This window comes from Anomaloglossus baeobatrachus, unplaced genomic scaffold, assembly GCF_048569485.1.
Source record: "Anomaloglossus baeobatrachus isolate aAnoBae1 unplaced genomic scaffold, aAnoBae1.hap1 Scaffold_2692, whole genome shotgun sequence".
NCBI classification, from domain to species: domain Eukaryota; kingdom Metazoa; phylum Chordata; class Amphibia; order Anura; family Aromobatidae; genus Anomaloglossus; species Anomaloglossus baeobatrachus.
The window spans coordinates 18,072-37,864 of record NW_027442205.1 but is presented as its reverse complement, the minus strand read 5'-3'; positions in this window follow the sequence as shown (position 1 = coordinate 37,864).

Sequence of the window (19,793 nt, the reverse complement as noted above, 5' to 3'; positions counted from 1 at the left end):
GGCATGCAGAGCCCAACTCGCCAAAATTGTGTCACTGTCCAAAGATTTCTGGACCTAACTGTAGTTCTTGAGCAGAGACCTGTGGAACACATTGTGTATCCTAAGAGCCTGAGGTAACTCCAGACGAAACGCTACTGGGTTAATGACCGTGACTACCTTATAGGGACCAGTAAACCTACAGTAGGTCCAAGCTTCCAGCTTCAACTTGATATTCCTGGTAGACAACTACACATAGTCATTCACACTTAGGTCTGGACCAAGCAAGTGATTTTGGTCAGCCATACGTTTGTATCTGTCCCCCATCAGCTTCAAATTACTCTGAACCCCTTGCCATAGAGAAGAGAGCAATAAGGCAAAGCTTTCATCCTGAGGACTCCCAAAGTCCCACTCACACGAAAGGTACCAAATTGATGATGAAAACCATATGCACCAAAAAAGGTGACTTGCCAGTAGACTTTTGATGACGATTGTTTATAGCAAATTCGGCCAACGTTAAGATGCCCACTCCTCCTGGTTCTTGGAGACAAAGCACCTAAGTTAAGTGTCCAAATGTTGATTTATGCGCTTGGTCTGAACATTCGACTGAGGATGGATGGCAGAAGAGAAAGACAACTGCATTGCTAGTCGCGCATTAAATGCTTTCCCAAATTTTGAAACATACTGGGTTACCCGATCGGAACACATCGGAAGGAACCCCGTGAATCTTCACAATCTAGTTGATGAACACCTGAGCTAGAGCCAATTTGGAAGTGATGGTAACGCAATGAAATGTACCATCCAACTGAACCACAACCACTAAGACCATAGTTTTACCTGCAGACAAAGGTAGGTAATAAAACCCATGGATAAATGCATCCAAGGTCTACTTGAGACAGGCAATGGCAGGAGAGAACCAGACTGTCAAGCATGCGTTACTTTGGATTGTGCAAGCAAACACATAGTTAACCACATTCTTGTGCAACCGTCCTCAGCCACCAAAAGCGACGAGAAAGGAGGTTGCTTTACTACACTGATGACCCGCAAGTACTGTATTGTGATGTTCTCTAATTATTTTACAGTAAAAATTAGGTGGCATAAACAAATTCCTTGGAGGGCAAGAGGTCGGGGCATCACCCTGAGCCTCCAACACCTCCACCTGCACGTCTGGACACAAGGCCGAGACAAGGATCCCCTTCTGCAAAATGAAGACAGGGTTCACATGATCACTACTACCACAAAAGTTCCGGGATTATGCATCTGCCTTGACATTTTTAACCCCTGGTCGGTAAGTGAAGGTAAAATTAACCCTAGTAAAAAACAAAGACCATCTGGCCTGCTTAGGATTGAGACATTTGCTCTACAGTCATTATCTGGATTAATTGCTCCTGTTTGACCTCGTTACCTGTATAACAGACACCTGTCCACACACAATTGCACTCCGGCCTCTCCACCATGGCCAAGACCAAAGAGCTATGTAAGAACGCCAGAGACAAAACTGTAGAACTGCACAGGGTTGGGCTGGGCTACAGGACAATAGGCAAGCAGCTTGGTGAGAAAGCAACAACTGTCTGTGCAATTATTGGAAAATGCAAGACACACAAGATGACTGTCAATCTAATTGGTCTGGGGCTCCATGCAAGATCTCGCCTTGTGGGGTAAGGATGATTCTAAGGACCAGGGGCGCAGATGTCGCGGTTGGAGATGTCGCCATTGCTACCGGGCCCGGCAGCTTAGGGGCCCGCTTTGCAGACCACGCAGCTGCTATATGTACCGGCGCCGCCACTGCTGCCACTGGGTCCCCCTGCCCGGTGTCATCGGCGGCGGCACCGGTCCCCCATGTCCAGTGTCTTTGGCGACGGCACCGGGCCCCCTCCCCCATCATCTTGCAGAACAATGATGAAGCATAGAGTGGCGCGCTTCATGCTCCATCATTCTCCCCCTGTGCGCAGTGACGTCACTCCTGTGCGACTGCTGTGCTGAGAGCACAGAGCGCAGGACGGGAGGACAGTGACCGGAGCAGCAGGGGAACGGAGGACAGAGGTAAGGACGGAGCAGTGGTGAAACGAATGAGGTGAGTAATTTTCTATTTTTTTAATCAGTGAGTACACGGTGGCCAGAGTCCTGGGGGAGGCTGCATTATACACAGGGAGGCCTGGTGGGGGGCTGCAGTATACACAGGGAGGCCTGGTGGAGGCTGCATTATACAAAATGAAGGACACCTTATACATGGACTATAGGGGTGCAATTACATGGAGGAGTATGGGGCTGCATAATACAATATTAAGGTTTATGGGGCTGCATTATAATACATATAGGACTATGGGGGATACATTATAATATATGGAGGACTATGGAGGCTACCTTATACATGGACTATGGGGGTGCATTATAAAACATTGAGGACTATATGGTGCAGTATAATATATTGAGTACTATGGGGTGAATTATAATACATGGAGAACTATGGGAAATGCATTATAATACATGGAGGACTATGGGGGTGCATTCTATTACATGAAGGGTTATGTGGTACCCTTTATACTATATGGAAGGCTATGTGGGGGCCATTACAGTATTTTAAGAAGGGGACAAGGGGGGACAAAGATACAAGCAGGGGATGGGAACGTTTTGTGCTGAGGCTTGTTGAAAGGCTCTTTCCCTCAGCACCCAGCTTTCCCATGCTCTGCTATAATCTTCTCTCAGCACCCAGCTCTACCATGCTCTGATATGGGAAAGCTGGGTGCTGAGGGAAAAATGTATAGCAGAGCATGGGGAAGCTGGGTGCCGATGACAAGATGCATATAAGAACATAGGAAAGCTGGGTGCTGATAGAGGGATTTCAGATCATGGGAAACCTGGGTGCTGAGGGTAAGAGCCAAGTATCAGCGTGATTATCATGTACCTCGAGTGTCAGTGTCATCCCGTACCCCAAGTGTCAGTGTACGTGGAGTGGAGGGGGGGGAGCGGGTCTGAACATTGCACCGGGGCCCATCAATCTCTAGTTACGCCACTGCTAAGGGCTCATCCCAGATCTACACGGGAGGACCTGGTCAATGATCTGAGTAGAGCTGGGATCACAGTCTCAAAGATTACCGTTAGTAACACACTATGCCACCATGGATTGAAATCCTGCAGGGCACCCAAGGTCCCCCTGCTCTTGCCAGAGCCTGCCCTGGCCCAATTGAAATTCACCAATGACCATCTGGGTGATCGAGAGGAGGCATGGGAGAAGGCCATGTGGTCAGATGAGACCAAAATGGAACTTTTTAATATCAACTTTATTCTCTATTTTTGGAGGAAGAAGAAGGATGAGTACAACCCCAAGAACACCGTCCCAACCATGAAGCATGGGGGTGGAAACATCATACTTTTGGGGTTCTTTTCGGCAAAGGGGACATGACGACTGCACCGTAGGGAGGATGCATGGGGTGATATATCGCAGGATTTTGGCCAACAATCTCCTTCCCTCATTGAAGATGGGTTATGGCTGGCTCAGACTGAATATGGGTCGTGGCTGGCTCCTCCAGCATGACAATGACCCAAAACACACAGCCAGGGAAACTAAGTGGCTCCATAAGAAGCATTTCAAGGTCCTAGAGTGGACAAGCCAGTCTCCAGACCTGGACCCAAGAGAAAAATCTCTGGAGGAGTGGAGAAGCTGAAACTCAATGTTGCCCAGCAACAGACCTGAAACCTGAAAGTGGCGGAGTGACCTGAAAGATCTGGAGAAGATCCGTATGGAGGAGTGACCTGAAAGATCAAGAGAAGATACAGTATGTATGGAGGAGTGACCTGAAAGATCAGGAGAAGATCTGTATGGAGGAGTGACCTGAAAGATCAGGAGAAGATCTGTATGGAGGAGTGACCTGAAAGATCTGGGGAAGATCAGTATGGAGGAGTGACCTGAAAGATCAGGAGAAGATCTGTATGGAGGAGTGACCTGAAAGATCTGGGGAAGATCAGTATGGAGGAGTGACCTGAAAGATCTGGAGAAGATCCGTATGGAGGAGTGACCTGAAAGATCAGGAGAAGATACAGCATGTATGGAGGAGTGACCTGAAAGATCAGGAGAAGATCTGTATGGAGGAGTGACCTGAAAGATCTGGAGAAGATCCGTATGGCGGAGTGACCTGAAAGATCAGGAGAAGATATGTATGGAGGAGTGACCTGAAAGATCAGGAGAAGATCTGTATGGAGGAGTGACCTGAAAGATCTGGGGAAGATCAGTATGGAGGAGTGACCTGAAAGATCAGGAGAAGATCTGTATGGAGGAGTGACCTGAAAGATCTGGGGAAGATCAGTATGGAGGAGTGACCTGAAAGATCTGGAGAAGATCCGTATGGAGGAGTGACCTGAAAGATCAGGAGAAGATACAGTATGTATGGAGGAGTGACCTGAAAGATCAGGAGAAGATCTGTATGGAGGAGTGACCTGAAAGATCTGGAGAAGATCCGTATGGCGGAGTGACCTGAAAGATCAGGAGAAGATATGTATGGAGGAGTGACCTGAAAGATCAGGAGAAGATCTGTATGGAGGAGTGACCTGAAAGATCTGGAGAAGATCCGTATGGAGGAGTGACCTGAGAGATCAGGAGAAGATACAGTATGTATGGAGGAGTGACCTGAAAGATCAGGAGAAGATCTGTATGGAGGAGTGACCTGAAAGATCAGGAGAAGATCTGTATGGCGGAGTGACCTGAAAGATCAGGAGAAGATACAGTATGTATGGAGGAGTGACCTGAAAGATCAGGAGAAGATCTGTATGGAGGAGTGACCTGAAAGATCTGGAGAAGATCCGTATGGCGGAGTGACCTGAAAGATCAGGACAAGATATGTATGGAGGAGTGACCTGAAAGGTTAGGAGAAGATCTGTATGGAGGAGTGACCTGAAAGATCTGGAGAAGATCCGTATGGAGGAGTGACCTGAAAGATCAGGAGAAGATACAGTATGTATGGAGGAGTGACCTGAAAGATCAGGAGAAGATCTGTATGGAGGAGTGACCTGAAGGATCAGGAGAAGATCTGTATGGAGGAGTGACCTGAAAGATCTGGGGAAGATAAGTATGGAGGAGTGACCTGAAAGATCTGGAGAAGATCCGTATGGAGGAGTGACCTGAAAGATCAGGAGAAGATATGTATGGAGGAGTGACCTGAAAGATCTGGAGAAGATATGTATGGAGGAGGGACCTGAAAGATCTGGAGAAGATATGTATGGAGGAGTGACCTTAAAGATCTGGAGAAGATCCGTATGGAGGAGTGACCGGAAGGATCTGGAGAAGATATGTATGGAGGAGTGACCTGAAAGATCTGGAGAAGATCTGTATGGAGGAGTGAACTGAAAGATCAGGAGAAGATCTGTATGGAGGAGTGACCTGAAAGATCTGGAGAAGATCCGTATGGCGGAGTGACCTGAAAGATCAGGAGAAGATATGTATGGAGAAGTGACCTGAAAGATCTGGAGAAGATCCGTATGGAGGAGTGACCTGAAATATCAGGAGAAGATACAGTATGTATGGAGGAGTGACCTGAAAGATCAGGAGAAGATCTGTATGGAGGAGTGACCTGAAAGATCAGGAAAAGATCTGTATGGAGGAGTGACCTGAAAGATCTGGGGAAGATCAGTATGGAGGAGTGACCTGAAAGATCAGGAGAAGATCTGTATGGAGGAGTGACCTGAAAGATCAGGGGAAGATCAGTATGGAGGAGTGACCTGAAAGATCTGGAGAAGATCTGTATGGAGGAGTGACCTGAAAGATCAGGAGAAGATATGTATGGAGGAGTGACCTGAAAGATCTGGAGAAGATATGTATGGAGGAGTGACCTTAAAGATCTGGAGAAGATATGTATGGAGGAGTGACCTTAAAGATCTGGAGAAGATCCGTATGGAGGAGTGACCTGAAGGATCAGGAGAAGATATGTATGGAGGAGTGACCTGAAAGATCTGGAGAAGATATGTATGGAGGAGTGACCTGAAAGATCTGGAGAAGATCCGTATGGAGGAGTGACCTGAAGGATCTGGAGAAGATATGTATGGAGGAGTGACCTGAATTATCTGGAGAAGATCCATATGGAGGAGTCGCCAAAATCTCTGCTGCAGTGTGTGCAAACCTGGTGAAGATCTACCGGAAATGTCCGACCTCTGTAACTGCAAACAAAGGTTTCTATCAAATATTCGGTTCTTTTTTTCTATTGTATCAAAAACTTATTTTATGTAATAAAATGAAGATTATTTATAAACGAGACAATGGGATTTTCTGGAGTTTTTTATTCTGTCACAGTTGCCTTTACCTACAATATAAATTACAGATCTCTCCACTCTGCGTAGGGGAAACTTGCAAAACTGGCAGAGGATCAAATACTTATTCTCCCCATTGTGTGTGTGTGTATGCTGTGTGTATATATATATATAGTCATATGAAAAAGTTTGGGCACCCCTATTAATGTTAACCTTTTTTCTTTATAACAATTTGGGTTTTTGCTATTTCAGTTTCATATATCTAATAACTGATGGACTGAGGAATATTTCTGGATTGAAATGAGGTTTATTGTACTAACAGAAAATGTGCAATCTGCATTTAAACAAAATTTGACCGATGCAAAAGTATGGGCACCTCAACATAAAAGTGACATTAATATTCTGTAGATCCCCCTTTTGCAGAAATCACAGCCTCTAGTGGCTTCCTGTAGCTTTTAATGAGTTCCTGGATCCTGGATGAAGGTAGATTTGACCATTCCTGTTTACAAAACAATTCCAGGTCAGTTAAGTTTGATGGTCTCGAGCATGGACAGCCGCTTCACATCATCCCACAGATTTTCAATGATATTCAGGTCTGGGGACTGGGATGGCCATTCCAGAACATTGTAATTGTTCCTCTGCATGAATGCCTGAGTAGATTTGGAGCGGTGTTTTGGATCATTGTCTTGCTGAAATATCCATCCCCTGCGTAACTTCAACTTCGTCACTGATTCTTGCACATTATTGTCAAGAATCTGCTGATACTGAGTGGAATCCATGCGACCCTCAACTTTAACAAGATTCCCGGTGCCGGCATTGGCCACAAACCCCAAAACATGATGGAACCTCCACCAAATTTTACTGTGGGTAGCAAGTGCTTTTCTTGGAATGCCGTGTTTTTTTGCCTCCATGCATAACGCCTTTTTGTATGACCAAACAACTCAATCTTTGTTTCATCAGTCCACAGGACCTTCTTCCAAAATGTCACTGGTTTGTCCAAATGTGCTTTTGCATACCTCAGGCGACTCTGTTTGTGGCGTGCTTGCAGAAACGGCTTCTTTCGCATCACTTTCCCATACAGCTTCTCCTTGTGCAACGTGCGCTGTATTGTTGACCGATGCACAGTGACACCATCTGCAGCAAGATGATGCTGCAGCTCTTTGGAGTTGGTCTGTGGATTGCCCTTGACTGTTCTCACTATTTTTCTTCTCTGCCTTTCTGATATTTTTCTTGGCCTGCCGCTTCTGGGCTTAACAAGAACTGTACCTGTGTTCTTCCATTTCCTTACTATGTTCCTCACAGTGGAAACTGACAGTTTAAATCTCTGAGACAACTTTTTGTGTCCTTCCCCTGAACAACTATGCTGAATAATCTTTGTCTTCAGATCATTTGAGAGTTGTTTTGAGGAGCCCATGATGCCACTCTTCATAGGAGATTCAAATAGGAGAACAACTTGCAAGTGGCCATCTTAAATACCTTTTCTCATGATTGGATACACCTGCCTATGAAGCTCAAAGCTCAATGAGGTTACAAAACCAATTTAGTGCTTTAGTAAGTCAGTAAAAAGTAGTTAGGAGGGTTCAAATCAAGAAATTGATAAGGGTGCCCATACTTTTGCACCGGTCAAATTTTGTTTATATGCGGATTGCACATTTTCTGTTAGTACAATAAACCTCATTTCAATCCAGAAATATTCCTCAGTCCATCAGTTATTAGATATATGACACTGAAATAGCAAAACCCAAATTGTTATAAAGAAAAAAGGTTCACATTAATAGGGGTGCCCAAACTTTTTCATACGACTGTATATACAGCATGTGCATACATGTGTGTGTGTGTGTGTGTGTGATGCCCTGGGCAAGCCAGGGGTCACAGGTCACGACACCACCACACACCCCACATTCCCTGCAGGCACACCAAGGTCAGAACACAAAAATCCTTGTTGCCCTCCTCCAGGGGCTGATGTCCACACCAGGGGGTGGGCCAGGCGGTTGGCTCCGCCCACCGAGGAGTTCACAGTCCTGGAGGCGGGAAAACCAGGCAGTTGAGAGTGGAGTTAGAGAGTTGAAGGAAGTAGAAAGTGACAGCAACAGAGCTTGAAGTTGGTCCGGGTGCGTGCCCCGGACTGAGACAGCAAGGTTGGCAGACGGCGGTGATCGTCTGCAGGAGTGGCCTATTGGAGTCTACCGTAAGGACCGTGGACGGGTGGTGGCCCGGCGGTACCGGACCGGTACACAAAGAGAAGCCAGCACCATTGGCAGGGGCCTTTCGGATCCCGGCAAGGCTTGGAGTCGCCGTACAATTTGCCAAATCCGTCAGTGAATGGGACCTCCGGGTCTCCCAACAGCCAAAGTCCCGATTGCAGGCAACCGTCCAACCATATTGGAGAGACACCGCCAAGGCACCAGTTTCTCAGGGCCAGCGCCTGCGGGCAAAAGAGGGGCTCCTCCGGCTCATATCCAAGCTGGGGAGCGGGTTACCGGTGGGAATCCATCGCTACCAACAACCGTATTTAGGTGCAGGGAAGAGACAGTCACCGCTAACTTGCAGGGAACATCCACACCGCAGCCGTCCGAGGGACCCGTCCAACCAGCCGCTTGTTTACCGTGAACTGTGTCATCATCCTTGGGCTGAGTGAGTACCTCCGTGCTGTGCGGCACAGCGCTGCCCCTGCGTCCCTGCACCTCAACAGGTCCCATAACCCGCCTGTCAACCATCCTAACTCTCCATCATCGGACCCCGGGACCACCAACCCCCTACCCACGGAGGGGAGGGCCAACATCTAGCTGCTCCATACCACCACTCCCGGGATCCCCATTACAGAGCAGCGGTGGTGTCCACACAATCACCACAACCGTGGGTGGCGTCACGGACAATAAATCCCCCAAACCAATCCCCTTTTCACTCACGGGCGAGGAGCGCCGCTCGAGTCCCCGGGATCCAGCCCATCGCTCGAGCCACCGAGCAACAGCGGCCGCAGCAGCAGCGGTAGCCGGACCCGAGCAGTGGGAGAGCGCGGCGTCCCCTCCTCCGCCCGCGACATGTGTATATATATATATATATATTTATATATATATATATATATATACTACTCAAAAAAATAAAGTGAACACTTAAACAACAAAATGGTATTTTGATGTTCCCTTTATCTTTTTGAGCAGTGTATATATTGTGAGGTAGCGACCACCAACGTGGTAAATGGTCGCTATATGTCGCAGTGGAGAAGGTCGCTGTGATATTAAACTGAAGAGGTTGCTATGGGACTTGTAGTTCCTCAAAGGCTTGTTTCTGCATTTAAGGGTCAGGTTCCCTTTAATAATGCCTGTGTGCTGGGCAGGTCTGAATAATTACAGACCTCCACCTGTGGGTGTGTCCAGTCTGATTTAGGAGACTCAGTGTGTGTTCTGCAGAGGGTGAGAGCAGAGCAGGGGGCTCTGGATTTCAGTCTGGGTTTAGACTGGAAGTAGTGTGCACCAGGCTGGTTAGTGCGGTGGCTACTGGACCAAAGCTGTCCTGGAGTGGAGAGACAGACAGGAGTCTGCAGAGTGTCTCTGGGTGCTTGGAAGGAGCCACAGCAAGTGTTGTTCGCTGGCAGGAGCCAGTGTGTACAGGCGCCACACTTCCAATAGAGACTGTATTGGACTGGAAGCCCGCGGTATGTGATTGTGATATGTTTTTGCCTTAAGCCAGGAGAGGCCGGTTATCTTTAATGTTTGCCGTTTATGACAAGTTTTTAATAAACGGCTGGAAATTTTTATAAAGAGACTGTGTACATGTGTTGCTGAAGCTACCTCACCGCTGCAAGCGAGTGGAACCCCCCAGGTTGCGGTAAGCAACGTTCACAATATATATATATATATATATATATATATATATATATATATATATATATATATATATATATATAGTGCAGAAACCAACTTCAGTCTGCGTTATGTTTAGGTGACGTATGTTTGGTCAGTGACCAAGACTGGATTATCTATAGTTTGAGTCTCCTTTTAGTTTACGCCTTAATTCTAAGACCATGTGCCCGCGGGAGATCGCACCTGTGGACTTTTCTGCAGGTATTTCCGCAGGTTCACGCAGCAACTCCCCGGAATCCACAGCTATCCATTGCTGCGGTATTTCTGCGGAATTGTTGCGGTAAACCTGCGGAAACAGTTTGTAATTCCTGATGATTTCCCGCCCTCTGTTTCCACTCCATAGTGGACATCCGCACGGCGGGATTTTTGCACATAATTCCGCAGATAATTCCGCATGAATAATTGACATGCAGTTACGTGCGGCTGCGGAAAATCCGCACCATTTTCCAGAGCTGCAAAAAACGCAGCATTGATACAGCACTCCCCAAATCCCATAGGATAACATGGGGAGTGTCTGTACTTGCATAAACCTGCGGATTTATCTGGAAAATCTAGACAATCTGCGGGTTTTCCGCAGCAAAATCCGCAGGTACGTTCTCCCATGGGCACAGGGCCTAAGTCCTCCTCAGCAGTGGAACGCCACGATGCAGTAGTGGTGAATGATGAATATCACGAGATGGAGAGTTCCTGATCTGCAAATGATGGAAAAATGGAAACATTTCCAAACCTCTAGATTTCTTCAGTGTGGAGTCTGAACCTCGTGTACAAATCCCGGCACTTCCAGCCATAACTGCTATCACTAAGGTTATTAATGGCTGTCTGAGAAAGGTTCTGCTTCTGATGTGCTCACTGGAGACAAGTCTGGAGACGTTGCAGCCATGGGAGCACATGTAGGCCATGCAAGCTGCTCACAGTAGGACAAAGAACATGTGGCCTGGAGTTGTGTTGTTGAAAAACTGCTCCTGGATGAAGAATTCATCTATTCTGTGGTGGACATGAAATTAGATGTCACACACCAACACTGAGGCATCACACAGCATCCACACAAACCATCAGAACATGTCTGCATGACATTGGGCTGCGAGACGGATGTCCAGCTACAGTGACCTCACGCCAATGCTTTGAAAGGCTATCATAGTAGGAAGCTGGATGGCAATGGAAGCTGGAGTGGGGCTCCGTCCTCTATAGTGATGAGTCCAGCTTTGGTGTTGGACACAATGATAGCCGAAGATTGGTCTGGAGATCACATGGGTAATGAAGAAGCTTCACGAGGGAACATCACACCAGTCCTACGCCCAGAATTGTGGCATGGGGAGACCTAATCTACGGTAGCCGGACCCCTCCAGTCTACATTCCCTGAGCACTCAGCTCGGCATTGCATTGATTTGTTGGTGGACCTGGTGGCGCGTCCATTTCTCCACAGTATCCCAGGGGTCGTTTTCTCCACAAAACAACTGCAAGCCATCTGTTCCTCACACTACTGTGGGCCGCCTGCGTGTCCTAAACATCCTCCTGTGGCTGCAGCGTCTCCAGACTTGTCTCCATCAAACACATTGGGGTCGTCATTGGTTGGTAATTACACAGGAGCTGCCGGCAGCGGATCCTGATAATTTCTACAAATGCATTCAGTTGCAAAACTTTCCTCAGACGACCATTAATAACCTCAGTGATTGCAGCCAAGACTGGAAGTGCCAGGATTTCTGCGTGTGGCTTGTGACACCCTGGACACCCCAGGGGTCACAGGTCATTACACACACCACATACACCCCCACCCCAGTAAGGTACTATCAGTCAACCAAAAGACCTGATTGCCTCCCTCAGAGTCAGAGAGGCACACCAGGTGGGCGGAGTCAGGCGGATAGACACGCCCTCCGAGGAGTCTGCTGGCCTAAGGCAGGAAAACACAAGTAGAAAGAAAGAGAAGGAGAAGGAGTTGAGGTTGAGGTTTGGAAGAGAGAGGAGCTGAGTTCTGCTTGGGGCCTGGGTTGGAGCCTAGGACCCCAGATCAGTCAGGCAGGCAGATGGTAGTGGCCGCCTGCAGGAGACCGGGAATATGACCGGTGGAACCGTAAGGGACCGGGACAGGGTAATGGCCCGCCGGAACCGAACCGGGGAGCCAACTGGATACCGGAGCACCAGGCAGGGTACTCAGACCCCGAACTAGGCTATAAGCCACCACCATAGTCAAATCAACTGATTGCGGTCTGGACCTCAGGGGTTCATTCCCACCTAAGTCCCGATTGAAGGCAACAGCCCAACCCGTCCGGATAGGAGCCACCGCCAGAGGCCAGAGATCCAAGGGGCCAGCGTCTACGGGCAAACGGGCTCCTATGACACATATACGCCAGGGAGCGGGCTACCAGTGCCCAGGCACAGTAGCCAAGATCACATACAGGTGCAGGAGAAAGGCGGACATTACCAACCTATCTGGAGAAACTGCAGCTGGCTGCGGGCCCTGTTCGTCACCCGTTTGGTTTACCAGTGCCTCCAGTGTCTTGTATCAGAGTGAGTACACCAGTGCCCTCGGGCACCGCATCGCGCTGCACCACCACCTTGCGCCCTGCACCTCGGCCCCTCACCAATCGGGCCCCGGGACCAACATTCCCTACCCACGGAGGGGTCAACACCTAGTTGCGCCCCTACACCGCTCCCGGGAGTCCCCGTACCTTCACCGCAGCGGTGGGGTCCACCATCACCACAACCCGTGGGTGGCGTCACGAACTTCATAACACAACTACTCCACCACCCCTGGTGCACCGCCACTACACCCTTACAGAGCGACGTGACCCCCGGGTCCGGAGGCGCTCAAGCCATCGACACACGAGCCCGGACCCGAGCGGCTCGACGGTCGCAGCCAAGGCCGCGGGGCGGTATAGGCTCAGCAGATCAGTGATGTCTCCATCTGGTGAGCTCCATCGTTCCAGCACTTCTAGGTGATGCAACTTCAGTGTTGAGAAGTATAAAGCCTTAATAGGCCTCAATCCCTGGAAATGTTCCTCTACAAGTTTTATGAAGTCTCGGTGGCAACCACTGATGGCAGCCATTACCTTGCAAAGAAAACAGCCATTGCAACCAAACCCAAAGTAAACCTGCCTCCTGCAGGGAATAAAATGCAAGACAAGCAAGTACAAAAGAAATGGCAGCCCCCAGCCGAGACTATGACACACCAACACCGCTCTATTTACATTACTACAGGCTCTTATTGCAGATAGTGAGCAGATTGTGCAAACACCCATCTACGATAGCCGGTACAATGTCCGTATGAGCTTTGCCATCACCTCCGTGATTCTGGGGTCAGTCTTCACTAGAATTCTAGTATTGAACCAGGAGGCTCAGGATGAACAGAGTTCTCTCCATTTCAGAAATCCTGGCATCCAAACCAGCCATGTATGTTAGTGATGTTATGTACTTGGCCGAGGCATTGCCCGACACGTACCAGGGAATTGTTCAGCGTGTAACCCCGTCACGCCAGCGTTTAGGGTGGAGTTGTCAGGCCGGCATTGCCCCGTGTCTGTCTGGCCTTGCCCCGTGTCTGCCTGGCCTTGCCCCATATCTGCCTGGCCTTGCCCCATGTCTGCCTGGCCTTGCCCCGTGTCTGCCTGGCCTTGCCCCGTGTCTGCCTGGCCTTGCCCCGTGTCTGCCTGGCCTTGCCCCGTATCTACCTGGCCTTGCCCCGTGTCTGCCTGGCCTTGCCCCGTGTCTGCCTGGCCTTGCCCCGTGTCTGCCTGGCCTTGCCCCGTGTCTGCCTGGCCTTGCCCCATATCTACCTGGCCTTGCCCCGTGTCTGCCTGGCCTTGCCCCGTGTCTGCCTGGCCTTGCCCCGTGTCTGCCTGGCCTTGCCCCGTGTCTGCCTGGCCTTGCCCCATATTTGCCTGGCCTTGCCCCGTGTCTGCCTGGCCTTGCCCCATATTTGCCTGGCCTTGCCCCGTGTCTGCCTGGCCTTGCCCCATATTTGCCTGGCCTTTCCCCGTGTCTGCCTGGCCTTTCCCCGTGTCTGCCTGGCCTTTCCCCGTGTCTGCCTGGCCTTGCCCCATATCTACCTGGCCTTGCCCCGTGTCTGCCTGGCCTTGCCCCCGGTCTGCCTGGCCTTGCCCTGTCTGCCTCGCCTTGCCCCGAGTCTGCCTGGCCTTGCCCTGTCTCTGCCTGGCCTTGCCCTGTCTCTGCCTGGCCTTGCCCCGTGTCTGCCTGGCCTTGCCCCCTGTCTGCCTGGCCTTGCCCCGAGTCTGCCTGGCCTTGCCCCGTGTCTGCCTGGCCTTGTCCTCCCCTCGTCAGGATGAGACCTTCCCCGGCCAAGAAGGAAACATCAAACGGATCCACATTACAATCCTTAATTGCTCTGCTTACCCGCGGCTATAATCTCACATGTAATCCCACAAATGGTTTAGGATTAAATGGGGAAGTGATCCGTGGCGCTTCACACCCAGATATTTAGCTAATGGCAGTGATCAGAGCATTCAGGGCTGGATAATACGGGGTTAAGTGCTGGTTTATCAACTTATTAATAATGCAGCCTCATAGCATCACCGCGCATTACCCAGCAGCCTCTGCGGCACTCACCAGCCTCTTACTAAGGAGGATGGGAGGCGGCAAGGGGCAAACAGAAGGAGGAGGACGGTGCGGTATTACTGTGGTCAGGATAGAAGGATGGTGCGGTATTACTGTGGTCAGGATAGGAGGAGGACGGTGCGGTATTACTGTGGTCAGGATAGGAGGAGGACGGTGCGGTATTACTGTGGTCAGGATAGGAGGAGGACGGTGCGGTATTAGTGTGGTCAGGATAGGAGGAGGACGGTGCGGTATTAGTGTGGTCAGGATAGAAGGATGGTGCGGTACTAGTGTGGTCAGGATAGGAGGAGGACGGTGCGGTATTACTGTGGTCAGGATAGGAGGAGGACGGTGCGGTATTACTGTGGTCAGGATAGGTGGAGGATGGTGCGGTATTACTGTGGTCAGGATAGGTGGAGGATGGTGCGGTATTAGTGTGGTCAGGATAGGAGGAGGACGGTGCGGTATTAGTGTGGTCAGGATAGAAGGATGGTGCGGTACTAGTGTGGTCAGGATAGGAGGAGGACGGTGCGGTATTACTGTGGTCAGGATAGGAGGAGGATGGTACGGTATTACTGTGGTCAGGATGCGAGGAGGACGGTGCGGTATTAGTGTGGTCAGGATATGAGGAGGACGGTGCGGTATTAGTGTGGTCAGGATAGGAGGAGGATGGTGCGGTATTAGTGTGGTCAGGATACGAGGAGGATGGTGCGGTATTAGTGTGGTCAGGATAGGTGGAGGATGGTGCGGTAGTAGTGTGTTCAGGATACGAGGAGGATGGTGCGGTATTAGTGTGTTCAGGATACGAGGAGGATGGTGCGGTATTAGTGTGTTCAGGATACGAGGAGGATGGTGCGGTATTAGTGTGGTCAGGATACGAGGAGGATGGTGCGGTATTAGTGTGGTCAGGATACGAGGAGGATGGTGCGGTATTAGTGTGGTCAGGATACGAGGAGGATGGTGCGGTATTAGTGTGGTCAGGATACGAGGAGGATGGTGCGGTATTAGTGTGGTCAGGATACGAGGAGGATGGTGCGGTATTAGTGTGGTCAGGATACGAGGAGGATGGTGCGGTATTAGTGTTGTCAGGATACGAGGAGGATGGTGCGGTATTAGTGTGGTCAGGATACGAGGAGGATGGCGTGGTATTAGTGTGGTCAGGATACGAGGAGGATGGTGCGGTATTAGTGTGGTCAGGATACGAGGAGGACGGTGCGGTATTAGTGTGGTCAGGATAGGTGGAGGACGGTGCGGTATTAGTGTGGTCAGGATAGGGGGAGGACGGTGCGGTATTAGTGTGGTCAGGATACGGGGAGGACGGTGCGATATTAGTGTAGTCAGGATAGGTGGAGGATGGTGCGATATTAGTGTAGTCAGGATAGGTGGAGGATGGTGCGGTATTAGTGTGGTCAGGATACGAGGAGGACGGTGCGGTATTAGTGTGGTCAGGATAGGTGGAGGATGGTGCGGTATTAGTGTGGTCAGGATACGAGGAGGACGGTGCGGTATTAGTGTGGTCAGGATACGAGGAGGATGGTGCGGTATTAGTGTGGTCAGGATATGAGGAGGATGGTGCGGTAGTAGTGTGTTCAGGATACGGGGAGGACGGTGCGGTATTAGTGTGGTCAGGATATGAGGAGGATGGTGCGGTATTAGTGTAGTCAGGATAGGTGGAGGACGGTGCGGTATTAGTGTGGTCAGGATACGAGGAGGATGGTGCGGTATTACTGTGGTCAGGATACGAGAAGGATGGTGCGGTATTAGTGTAGTCAGGATACGAGGAGGATGGTGCGGTATTAGTGTGGTCAGGATATGAGGAGGACGGTGCGGTATTAGTGTGGTCAGGATACGAGGAGGATGGTATGGTATTACTGTGGTCAGGATACGAGGAGGATGGTGCGGTATTACTGTGGTCAGGATACGAGGAGGATGGTGCGGTATTAGTGTGGTCAGGATACGAGAAGGATGGTGCGGTATTAGTGTAGTCAGGATAGGTGGAGGACGGTGCGGTATTAGTGTGGTCAGGATACGAGGAGGATGGTGCGGTATTACTGTGGTCAGGATACGAGAAGGATGGTGCGGTATTAGTGTAGTCAGGATACGAGGAGGATGGTGCGGTATTAGTGTGGTCAGGATATGAGGAGGACGGTGCGGTATTAGTGTGGTCAGGATATGAGGAGGATGGTGCGGTATTAGTGTGGTCAGGATATGAGGAGGACGGTGCGGTATTAGTGTGGTCAGGATACGAGGAGGACGGTGCGGTATTAGTGTGGTCAGGATAGGTGGAGGATGGTGCGGCATTAGTGAGGTCAGGATAGGTGGAGGATGGTGCGGTATTAGTGTGTTCAGGATACGAGGAGGATGGTGCGGTATTAGTGTAGTCAGGATAGGTGGAGGATGGTGCGGTATTAGTGTGGTCAGGATATGAGGAGGACGGTGCGGTATTAGTGTGGTCAGGATATGAGAAGGATGGTGCGGTATTAGTGTAGTCAGGATAGGTGGAGGATGGTGCGGTATTAGTGTGGTCAGGATATGAGGAGGACGGTGCGGTATTAGTGTGGTCAGGATACGAGGAGGACGGTGCGGTATTAGTGTGGTCAGGATAGGTGGAGGATGGTGCGGCATTAGTGAGGTCAGGATAGGTGGAGGATGGTGCGGTATTAGTGTGTTCAGGATACGAGGAGGATGGTGCGGTATTAGTGTAGTCAGGATAGGTGGAGGATGGTGCGGTATTAGTGTGGTCAGGATATGAGGAGGACGGTGCGGTATTAGTGTGGTCAGGATATGAGGAGGATGGTGCGGTATTAGTGTGGTCAGGATATGAGGAGGACGGTGCGGTATTAGTGTGGTCAGGATACGAGGAGGACGGTGCGGTATTAGTGTGGTCAGGATAGGTGGAGGATGGTGCGGCATTAGTGAGGTCAGGATAGGTGGAGGATGGTGCGGTATTAGTGTGTTCAGGATACGAGGAGGATGGTGCGGTATTAGTGTAGTCAGGATAGGTGGAGGATGGTGCGGTATTAGTGTGGTCAGGATATGAGGAGGACGGTGCGGTATTAGTGTGGTCAGGATATGAGGAGGATGGTGCGGTATTAGTGTGGTCAGGATACGAGGAGGACGGTGCGGTATTAGTGTAGTCAGGATAGGTGGAGGATGGTGCGGTATTAGTGTGGTCAGGATATGAGGAGGACGGTGCGGTATTAGTGTGGTCAGGATATGAGGAGGATGGTGCGGTATTAGTGTGGTCAGGATACGAGGAGGACGGTGCGGTATTAGTGTGGTCAGGATAGGTGGAGGATGGTGCGGTATTAGTGTGGTCAGGATAGAAGGATGGTGCGGTACTAGTGTGGTCAGGATAGGAGGAGGACGGTGCGGTATTACTGTGGTCAGGATAGGAGGAGGATGGTACGGTATTACTGTGGTCAGGATGCGAGGAGGATGGTGCGGTATTAGTGTGGTCAGGATACGAGGAGGATGGTGCGGTATTAGTGTGGTCAGGATACGAGGAGGATGGTGCGGTATTAGTGTTGTCAGGATACGAGGAGGATGGTGCGGTATTAGTGTGGTCAGGATACGAGGAGGATGGCGCGGTATTAGTGTGGTCAGGATACGAGGAGGATGGTGCGGTATTAGTGTGGTCAGGATACGAGGAGGACGGTGCGGTATTAGTGTGGTCAGGATAGGTGGAGGACGGTGCGGTATTAGTGTGGTCAGGATAGGGGGAGGACGGTGCGGTATTAGTGTGGTCAGGATACGAGGAGGACGGTGCGGTATTAGTGTGGTCAGGGTACGAGGAGGATGGTGCGGTATTAGTGTGGTCAGGATATGAGGAGGATGGTGCGGTAGTAGTGTGTTCAGGATACGGGGAGGACGGTGCGGTATTAGTGTGGTCAGGATATGAGGAGGATGGTGCGGTATTAGTGTAGTCAGGATAGGTGGAGGACGGTGCGGTATTAGTGTGGTCAGGATACGAGGAGGATGGTGCGGTATTACTGTGGTCAGGATACGAGAAGGATGGTGCGGTATTAGTGTAGTCAGGATAGGTGGAGGACGGTGCGGTATTAGTGTGGTCAGGATACGAGGAGGATGGTGCGGTATTACTGTGGTCAGGATACGAGAAGGATGGTGCGGTATTAGTGTAGTCAGGATACGAGGAGGATGGTGCGGTATTAGTGTAGTCAGGATAGGTGGAGGATGGTGCGGTATTAGTGTGGTCAGGATATGAGGAGGACGGTGCGGTATTAGTGTGGTCAGGATATGAGGAGGACGGTGCGGTATTAGTGTGGTCAGGATATGAGGAGGACGGTGCGGTATTAGTGTGGTCAGGATACGAGGAGGACGGTGCGGTATTAGTGTGGTCAGGATAGGTGGAGGATGGTGCGGCATTAGTGAGGTCAGGATAGGTGGAGGATGGTGCGGTATTAGTGTGTTCAGGATACGAGGAGGATGGTGCGGTATTAGTGTAGTCAGGATAGGTGGAGGATGGTGCGGTATTAGTGTGGTCAGGATATGAGGAGGACGGTGCGGTATTAGTGTGGTCAGGATACGAGGAGGACGGTGCGGTATTAGTGTGGTCAGGATAGGTGGAGGATGGTGCGGTATTAGTGTGGTCAGGATATGAGGAGGACGGTGCGGTATTAGTGTGGTCAGGATACGAGGAGGACGGTGCGGTATTAGTGTGGTCAGGATAGGTGGAGGACGGTGCGGTATTAGTGTGGTCAGGATACGAGGAGGATGGTGCGGTATTAGTGTGGTCAGGATAGGTGGAGGATGGTGCGGTATTAGTGTGTTCAGGATACGAGGAGGATGGTGCGGTATTAGTGTAGTCAGGATAGGTGGAGGACGGTGCGGTATTAGTGTGGTCAGGATATGAGGAGGATGGTGCGGTATTAGTGTGGTCAGGATACGAGGAGGACGGTGCGGTATTAGTGTGGTCAGGATAGGTGGAGGATGGTGCGGTATTAGTGTGGTCAGGATAGAAGGATGGTGCGGTACTAGTGTGGTCAGGATAGGAGGAGGACGGTGCGGTATTACTGTGGTCAGGATAGGAGGAGGATGGTACGGTATTACTGTGGTCAGGATGCGAGGAGGACGGTGCGGTATTAGTGTGGTCAGGATAGGTGGAGGATGGTGCGGTATTAGTGTGGTCAGGATAGGTGGAGGATGGTGCGG